The sequence below is a fragment of the Cyclopterus lumpus genome, chromosome 5, assembly GCF_009769545.1.
Source record: "Cyclopterus lumpus isolate fCycLum1 chromosome 5, fCycLum1.pri, whole genome shotgun sequence".
NCBI classification, from domain to species: Eukaryota; Metazoa; Chordata; class Actinopteri; order Perciformes; family Cyclopteridae; genus Cyclopterus; species Cyclopterus lumpus.
In genome coordinates this window covers 1809974-1820110 of record NC_046970.1, presented here as the reverse complement: position 1 = coordinate 1820110, position 10137 = coordinate 1809974, and positions in this window count along the sequence as shown.

Genomic DNA, 10137 nt, shown 5'->3' with positions numbered 1-10137 from the left:
TATTCAATATGTTGGTGTGACATCTTGAGTCTCCAGTCTTGCGTGGTCCATTCATAACACAGAGCCAAAGCGGTGCACCTTCAGGTTCATCAACGTTTGAGAATGAATCCAATGGGGCATCATCTGAGCACAATTCAAAAATAATACAAAATAAAGTATTAAGAAGACTTCGTGCTCGAGGCCGCTGGCAGGCTGTCGTTGAAATGGAGCCCATTCCCAAAAAGTGCCCTTCATTTGTCTTCGAATCAACTGCATCTGTGTTTGGTGAATGAATTTTAAAAAGTGCCTGTTCTCCCAGGAAGAGTTCGTAAACAGCTTCTTCTACACTTGCAGTCTTACTTTTTCATTCTTCGTGTCCACGCTTTGTGATCCATACGGACGATAACGACCAGGTGATGTTGGGTTGTATTCTCGTTGTCGGCGTGCATGACCTTTACCCTCCAGAGGTGCGTTTTGTGTGCAGTTTCTTTCTTGACACATTTTTTTTTGCACTTCTGAGTTCCCAATTTCTTCGTCAGCCTGGTTAGACTCCGTTTATATGTTTTTCCTTTTAGCCTTAATGGTCCCCGGGGTGGAAGGTCAGGATCTTATTGGCCGTAGGAAAGTCAACACTCTTGAGTCGCAGCTTCAGTTCATCGTGGAGAAATGTGTATCCAGATGTTTGAAGATACCACAGATTGCTTGTACACATGTGCAGAGTGAAGATGAAGACGGTGAAGTTAAGACAGCACAAAGTTCGGCCCTTTTGTCGTCGATGCCGAGGATCTTGTACTTCTCTGACGCTGGAAACGATACAAAGAAAACGGAGACCGCGTTTGTCATGTAGGCATCAAGAAATTAATATAATACACACACGTACTGTATATGTCCAAAGGCACACACACACACACACACACACACTCTTGTGTCTGAGCACTGATTTGACTGGACGATGTTGTGCAATCAGACAGGATGCACGATGGGTTTACTGCTGCAGAGAAAGAGCCCCGATCCAACCTTGTCATAGCTTCTGCAACACTGCAGGCGTTTTAAATGCGACCGGAATATAGATGAGTGGGAGACATGCCGTGATTGAAATGTGCTAAAGCGAGTCGGTGCCTTTGTACTACCCTCCAAGGTGTAGGAGAGAGAGAGAGAAAGTAGGGCAGAGGAAGAGTAAAGTCAGGTGGAGCTGCTCGCTGATGTTTTACTGGCTTCAACCTCAACACAAGTTGCCCTAAAGCATCCTCAGTTGTGTGTGTGTGTGTGTGTGTGTGTGTGTGTGTGTGTGTGTGTGTGTGTGTGAGTGAGTGTGTGTGTTGTGGACAAGTGAAGCGTGACACACACAAACACTGACACCGTTTTCCTCGTATCTCTTTCAGGAAACCTCCTCCCGCTCAGATCCAGGCTTCTGAGAAATGAGCCTCCAATGTAAGTCCTCTGCCTGGCACTCAGCGCTCCACTGGTAACGTTGCTTTAAAATTAAAACCGAGTGCCCAAACACTTGTGCCTTGGACTCCTAACCTTTAACTCCCCCGCCCCTCGCTCAGCATCGGGAACAGGATCCACCGCGGGGTCCATTTATTAGAAGCTAATTGCTATTCCATGCAAACACGCTGATGGGACTTCAAAGGAAGACTCACTGCAGGACAAGCGAGTGAAATTCAAATGTTCAAACGCAGCCCTTCCTTCAATATAATTCTACGGAGTTGCCACTTCTGGTTTTAGTTTGTCATAGCCAGCACAACGAGGGCTTAAGGCGCTATCAATAATGGATGAGGATGTGAGGTCTTTCCAGAAGCTTCTGTGGCAGGACCGGCTCTCTGTACAGCCGGAAACTGGTTCTGCAGCTCTCAGACATCACTGCGTATTAGACACACGTTAGGAGCATTTGTACATTTGTTTTATTGTGCATTCACATCCTTTACATATTATCAACGTATATATTGTATACGGTGAGCGTGTTACCAACCAATCGTTCTATTCTGGAGGTTCTGACCACCTCGTTGCTAAATAACCACCAGTTAAAATGTTTCTTTATTCCTGTGCACCAACCTCCTTTTTTCAGACACAAAATGATATCCACAAACATGACCCCTTCTCACATATTCAATGTCATGCCCTTCACACACACACACACACACAGATCGTTCTGTCTTCTCTCAAATATTTGCATCCGCATCATATGTCACATGCACAGGCGTGATGCATTTGAATACAGATTCAGTCCTTGACATTCACATACAAAGGCAGACGTACACACCTCAGAGCCACACACACACACACACACACGTGTGCGCACACACACACACACACATTGCCAGTTTGGGTCCTGCCAGCTGTGTTGCTGCGGTGAGGAGATAGCAGGATGCTCCAATCAGAGGACTCCTCTCAATCCTGCCCGTAAGGCCCCCTGATGGAAGTCTCCCTCAGGTGTCGCTGACATCACAAGTACAATGGGCCACGCTGCAGGTGTTGGAAGGTGTTAGAATTGAATCTGGAGGGTGCATTTGACACCGGATTTTTGTACAGTAAACGTGCATTGAAGGTGCGCCGGTCCGTGGCTCGACAACAAATACACGTACAACTTTTCTCTCAGGCGGATTAATGTGTGCTTTCCTTTTTAGGTCAAAGTGAGACACGTAGCATTAGCCAGGGGATAATCAGATCGGTGGTCGGTGCCCAGAGGGAAAGACAGAGAGGATGCAAACACAATATTGAAACACTGCGATGAAAGCTGAGTGCACATGAGAGTGTAGGTATGAGAGCAGGGCTGGGATGGATGCATTACTCCTTCCTGTCTGCACACAGAGAGGCTGGCAAATTCCCCTGAATTACAGTGTACAACTTCTTTTGTCTCTTCGCTCTTTCCCTCCTCTCTCGCCTCTTTACGCACCGGCTTCATAAAGTGCTCTTCCTGTGCTTTTAAAAGGCCTCTCGTGTGTGCAGACAGCGAGAGGCCGGCGTGGAAAAACACTCTTCAGGCCGACGAGGACGGAAACACACGCAACATAAAAATGAGTATATAATTTCTGAGGAATGCTGAATTAATTCATCACATTTATTGCTGCCTTTAATTTGTTGTACACAAACATTTATATGTGTCCACCTTTTGTTATTTATGATCCCTAAAAAGCCAAAATGAATCATTTTTTTGTATTTTCTAGATGAGTCACGAGCCGTGGAAACATTTATTTAATGGATGTGTTCTATCGCACCGGGGACACAACTCACAGCCCACTCGCACTGCGAATAGAACGTGAACACAAAATGAATGTCACTCCGTGTTACTATGTCAAGGTCAAAATCCTCTCTGACTCAAAAGTCCTGTGAGCAAAGAGAACCCACATTAGCTGCTTCAGCGCAGCTGAAAAGGGTGAAGAGTCTCAGTGGTGGTATTCAACCCCCAGTGGGAAGGAGCCCTTCTGGGAACCAGACGATTAGGAAGAAGAACACCTTAAACACCCTGGAACAACACAACAATGTACATAGATGCTATTAATTACAGAATTCCAAAATTACCAATCCCAGGGGTACAACAAAAAATAGGTACATAATGGGAGAAGACTTTGAGACACCATACAATGAATATGAATACACAGACTCGTGAGGATGGGCCAGGTAGCTTTTCAAACAATGGTTCTACGAGTCTACGAATAAAGCATTTAAGTCACAAATAACTCCAAAAGCTCATGTAAGATATACATAACATGGAAGCTCAGGAAAAGATATTCATAGGGTTGACGTGAACGCCACAACAGTAATGCTGCTGGAACACAGACTCTGGATCAGTGCACGTAAACTAAAAAATACATCCAGGTGACGTTGGGCAGCTCTGTGTGGAATAAAACCATAAATACGTACCGTCTCTGCTCGTCATGGCGACGGCTCATCCGCGTGCCATCGATAGCTTGACAGGCGGCCATTACGGTATTATTGTGACGTCGCGTGGGGAGAAACGGATCCAGGGGTTGACCCACTTGGCATCCAGAGGGGACCCTTGTCCTTCCTCCCCCATCAGGCGATCAATCCTCACATCTCGACAGGAAGTGACTTTTCACCTTTTCCTCTCACAGCAGGAAGTCTCATTGCATGGCTGCTTCCTCTGGGGGGGGGGGGGGGGGGGGGGGGTCAAGGCTATGTGGATGTGTTCCACTGAACCAGCGTGTGTCAGGTCCAGGGCATTTTGAAGTGGGTTAGGTTGAAGGCTTAAACCGGTGGGATTTAAAGCTGTGCTGCGGTTGTTCTGGCTGTGGGCGGCTGCTCATAGCTCATAGCTTATAGCTCATAGCTCATGCTCATAGCTAATAGCTCATAGCTCATGCTCATAGCTAATAGCTCATATCTAATATATCTAATAGCTCATGCTCATAGCTCATAGCTCATGCTCATAGCTAATAGCTCATATCTAATATATCTAATAGCTCATGCTCATAGCTCATAGCTCATGCGCATAGCTTGTGCTCATGTTCATAGCTAATAGCTCATGCTCATAGCTCATAGCTCATGCTTATAGCTCATAGCTCATAGCTCATGTTCATAGCTCATAGCTCATGCTCATAGCTCATGTTCATAGCTCATAGCTCATGCTCATAGCTCGTGCTCATGTTCATAGCTAAATGCTCATGTTCATAGCTAATAGCTCATGCTCATAGCTCTTAGCTCATGTTCATAGCTCATAGCTCATAGCTTATAGGTCATAGCTCATGTTCATAGCTCATAGCGCATGCTCATGTTCATAGCTAATAGCTCACGCTCATAGCTCTTAGCTCATGTTCTTAGCTCATGCTCATAGTTCTTAGCTCTTAGCTCTTGCTCATAGCTCATGCTCATAGTTCATAGCTCATAGCTCATAGCTCATGTTCATAGCTCATAGCTCATATTCATAGCTCATAGCTCATCTTCATAGCTCATCTTCATAGCTCTTAGCTCATGTTCATAGCTCATAGCTCATATTCATAGCTCATAGCTCATCTTCATAGCTCATATTCATAGCTCATATTCATAGCTCATAGTTCATAGCTCATGTTCATAGCTCATAGTGCATATTCATAGCTCATAGTTCATAGCTCTTAGCTCTTGCTCATAGCTTATAGCTCATGTTCATAGCTCATAGCTCATATTCATAGCTCATAGTTCATAGCTAATGCTCATAGGTAACAGCATGAGGTGCCTTCAGTCTAATAGATATCAAGATCTTCTAGTCGGTGAAGTGGATCTTTACTGTGTGTGAGTTATGTTGTGTGAGTTCATAAAAATATGCTAATGTCTCGGAGCGTGCGCGCGTACGTGCACGTCTCTGTGTCTGTTTGCATCAGTCCTTGTGATTTGCCCCGGAGTCCCGAGATCGAGGCCACAGCTGCAGCCCACAACCCTCTCCTCCCACTGTGCTCCACTGGGGCCAGAGACACCCTTCTCTGTGGCACTCCTAAATATAACAATGCACCTCGGATGAAGCAGTGCGACGCCATGTCTGGTCCTCCAGCTTCACATGGGGCGCGATCGAGTTCTAGCGTGAGGTTAGTATGGGAGCTAATTCAAGAAGCTAACCCACTGCGTGTGCTTCCTGCAGATGAAATACTGAAATAAAGTTTCACACCGTTTGTTCAATTCAAGTCAATCCCAATGCGATACTAACGGGTCCATATGCACATAGAAAAAGATTATTAATTGAACATTTTCAAGGTAAAAGATGAAATCCACATTCTTCCTTCTGTGCAGAAATGCACGACAGCTGATGCAAGTGTTGCAAATGTGAGGTTTCAAATGATGTATTCAAGTCTTTTTTAGTACGACATTCCTCTTTGTGTCACTGTCTCTTGTCTGTGGGGAAACACAAAGAGGGGATTTCATGCTCCAGAGACATTGACTCATATCGGCTTCAGCTGAACTTTAGAATGCATTAGCACTGGATTGTGTCCCCCATCTCCAACATTGGAGTCACGCTGCCAAGGAGTCCTTTTATGGCCAGTATGAAACATGCATTCAGTCTACAGTATTGTATTTTTTTTAAATGACTGAATAAGCTCACAGCACCATATTCTCAAGTGCCTCTAAATTAATTTAAACTCTCTATATGTGGTGGTGGTGACACACAGTTGCCTTCACACCTCCAGGTACACTGACCCAACAGATCCACAGAGGGTCAAGGTCGAGGTCAGGGCGGTGGGAGTGGATGATACATGTTGGAACGTGGCCCGTGATCATCATGGCTGCCACACAGATTAGAGGTCAAAAGAATAAGCTCAATTTTCTATTATGATATGGCTTTAGGATTAAATGATTTCACTAACGTGGACTCATTGTCAAGTCCACGTTAGCTCCGGCTTATACAGATGAGATATAACGCAACGTTAAACTAATATGTTTTTACATAAACATGCAAAACAATTGGTTGTCACGCTCACGCACACATTGGGCTGCGTGCACGGTCCTTGAACCCTCGCACTTAATAACCGCTTCTGAAACACTGGATATTTTACAGGGCGTGTTATTTACGTGTAAACATTATGGAGATTAATAACAAAATACAATGGGTGATAAATAAAAATAAGCTGCTTCCTTGGCATGTGTGTGTTTAGAGAGCTGACCTCTGGTCCCTTCACTTGCTCCCCTCCAGGCAGGTCAGAGGTCAGCAACAGTGGCAGAATATAAAAACTAATAAAACTGTGCTTCGGTCGCCTACAGAGACGAACGATGCTCGTCAAATATACAGCCTTGAAGTCTCTTACCACTGCTAACATATTATGAAAAATCAGCACTGCTAAATTCATAAACACTCTGCAAACTGCTTTCTTCAATGCAAACCCCTCTGGAGAGCTAGCAGGTGGCGCCTTCAGCTCCTTCGACGTTTTCTGTTTTGTTTTTTTTCACACCCATCATCGTCTAATGTGCAAACAGAAGTTGTTTTTGAGGACATGGAAAGTTCTACCGCCCTCCTCATCAGCGCAGTGGTCCTTTCTGGATCACGGTCTTCAGAGATGGGCTAAAACAAGTGGGTCATCTATCACAACAGAGGGGAGGAGAGCTGTGGAAATGGGTCAGAGCACAGCGCTGATGGAATAGATGGAGTGTAATCAGGACAAGGTTAGCCTGCTTCGCACACGGCAATGCACACACACACACACGCACACCATTTATTATTAATTACGTGACACACACACATACGTGCGAGGGAGTGTTTGTAGAGGCAATCAGTGAGCGAACAAATTATTGAATTACCTCTCACTTGAACCGGGCCTCATAACTTAAAACAAAGCCAAGAAAAAAGTACAAAAATCTCTCAAGCAGTCGTGGTCCATTGTTATATTACACACGCACATGCATCGAACACTCATCTCCAGTATCGTCTGATTACCTCTCTTCAACTAAACTCGCAGCATATGCATGAAAGTGCACTCTCTTCCTCCTTCGTGCCGTTTCTCCCCACTCGCTGATTTCTGTCTCTCATCTCCATCTTTTCTAGTTCTTCACCTTCTCCCAACGCACAGTTTACAACTCGTACCAAACGCACACCTTTCACCCCACTTCCTTCTGTCCATTCCTCATGCAACACACACACACACACACACACACACACACACAGAGCTGCCCCCCTGTCGTCCGGGGGCAGCTCTGTAAGCTATGGAGCAGATGGGCTCGGGGCTGTGCTCTGACAAACTGTCTCTCTGTACAGTGTTGCTCAGATGAGGGGATGATGTCCTTTGCACGGGCGCTAATCTAAATCTGGCCGGCCACAGACTTGCCAACGTAAAAAAAAAAACTGGCAACCGGTCAGGAAAAGAAAATCTGGCATCTCAAGCGCTTTCAGCACAGACGACCCAGAGACGCTTTTGATATACGAAATAGCCGTCGGCTTGACTGTGTCCAGGACGGCGGTGAAAATATTGGACGGAAGAATTCTCTCACCCTGTCTTGGAGAGAGGAGTGCATTTGTTTGGGGGGGAACTATTTCATGGCAGGAAAACGTGTTAACTTTTTTAAAAAGAAAAATTGGCTTCACCCAGTGATGTGTCATAGTTAAACGTAACAACATTACCAAAAGTCCTTTGCAGATGGCGAATAGAGCGAAGCCTGGCTTTGTAAAGCCTGACAGCCCCGAGAATGATGAGGTACGATGTATTAGATGAGACAGCCCCCATTAGGGTTCAGCCAATCTTGTGTTCCAGCACGTGTCATTTAAAGCTACTACAAGGAACTCTGCTTGTGTGTTGATTCTGGCGGCCCCTGTGGAGGAACGTGGTAGTGTTTGTCCGAGCACCAGATTGTACAATTGTACTGCAGCAGGGTCCGACAGTCTGCTCCGACCCGGTGGCACCGATTGACGAGCATTAAGAAGGACCAGATATAAATAGCCAATTCTCTCACTTGGTGGTCTGGTTTACTTACGTCGGTCACACAGAGTCACCAGTGATACATTGAGACTGTTTCATAACCAGAAAAAAGTTTCTTGCGATAACTTAAAGTATGTACTTTACTTGAGTATTTCTATTTCATGCTTCTATCGTACTTCTACTCCACATTTCAGAAGAACATATTGTATTTTTTACCTCACTACATTGATTTGACAGCAGCAGGAAGACTTTGCATTATATATATGTATATATACATATATACTAGTATATATATGTATATATACATATATATACTATTACATTTCGCAAAAATTCAGGCATGCCATCACTCTCTGATTTATGAGCATCATGAAAAAGAGTCAGGTGTGGTTCTGGGAGTTATCTGCTTTTAATCATTACATAAACATTACTTGACACCCTGACAGACCCTTTGTTCACGGCTCCAATGCCTTCTATCAGACTCAGAAATCCTCACAACATCCCCCCCCACATGCTGCAGGAAGACATCAGAGGGGGTCGCTTGTATTGAGTGCCGTCGCCCTCTTCTGGTGAGCAGCGTGAACTGCCCGTGGCTCTGAGGTAGCCTCGGCTGAGAGAACGAGTAAGGTCATGAATGGGAGACGGTGCCAAACGGCCCTTTTTCCCACTTGACGAGCAGATGGCAGCTCCCCAGTGCACGGGGCAGGGAGATGCTACCACCAGACGCCCTCGGCGGGACGTCAAACACACCAAAACAGACACGTTGACATGAGTGTGTTCTCTACGAGCAGCGCACACACACACACACACTCATGAATGCAGAGGCTCGACCGGAATTACTTTAAGATCTACGTGCGGGGTCAAAATGTCTCTTGACCTCTATTGTTATACTTTGCAGTAATACTCTTGATACATCTTGAGCTTCACACTCTTTGTTCTTTGTCTGCAACAACTGGGAACGGCCATCTTTGAACTGGGCCTCCACCACTTTGAGCTCAACTCCCCACCTGTAAGGTTTCCTGACTGCATCGTGTGACAACATCTGTCCCCTGACGGCCATAAACACCTGGCAAAGCCCTCAGAAGCACCTCCGTGGTTCCTCCAGGACCACATTTAGCATATTCCATGATAACTGTCCCGGCTGGTAATCGCTGAGTATGCCTTTAAGGATCTCTGACTCGGCATCTTAATGAGCTCCTCATCAGTGCTTTATTAAAGCCAATGCACTGGAAAGGTCAACCACTTAATACGAGAGGAAAATGTCAACTATAAGACGAGGCTGCTGTATATTTACTGTAATTAGAGGGATTGAGATCTCGGCCCTTTGTAGGTCATGGTGGATACAATGAAAAACAAACACATATTTCTCATTCCTCTTTTATCTTACTTGTGTTCGGGATAGTGAGCTGCAGCTCTTTGAGCATTTAGCAAAAAGAGCTAATATTTTTTGAGAATGTGCTAAAGTGTTCCAAACCTTTGACGGACAGTTTGCATTAATAACGCAGCTCTCGTCGAGGAGGCTACGCTGAGCTCAGCTGAGTGGCGTGTCGCAGCGGGATATGAGGCAGTTAGCTAATGTGGTGTAAAAGGATTTAGAGGATTTGACCCTATCAGCGGAGATGGCACTCAGAGAGGCTCTGTTAATGACACTAAATGAGTCTGCGCCTGCAGCATGCTAATAACGGTGGCATGAAAGCCAGGCTTATCATTTATATGGAGGTTGGTTATTTCATTTCTTTTGCAAATAGTTCATCGCTGGAAGTGCTTTAAAGTACACGTGTGTGCGCGCATGCAGTATTACGTAAAGGCCTTGTCTGAAACAATC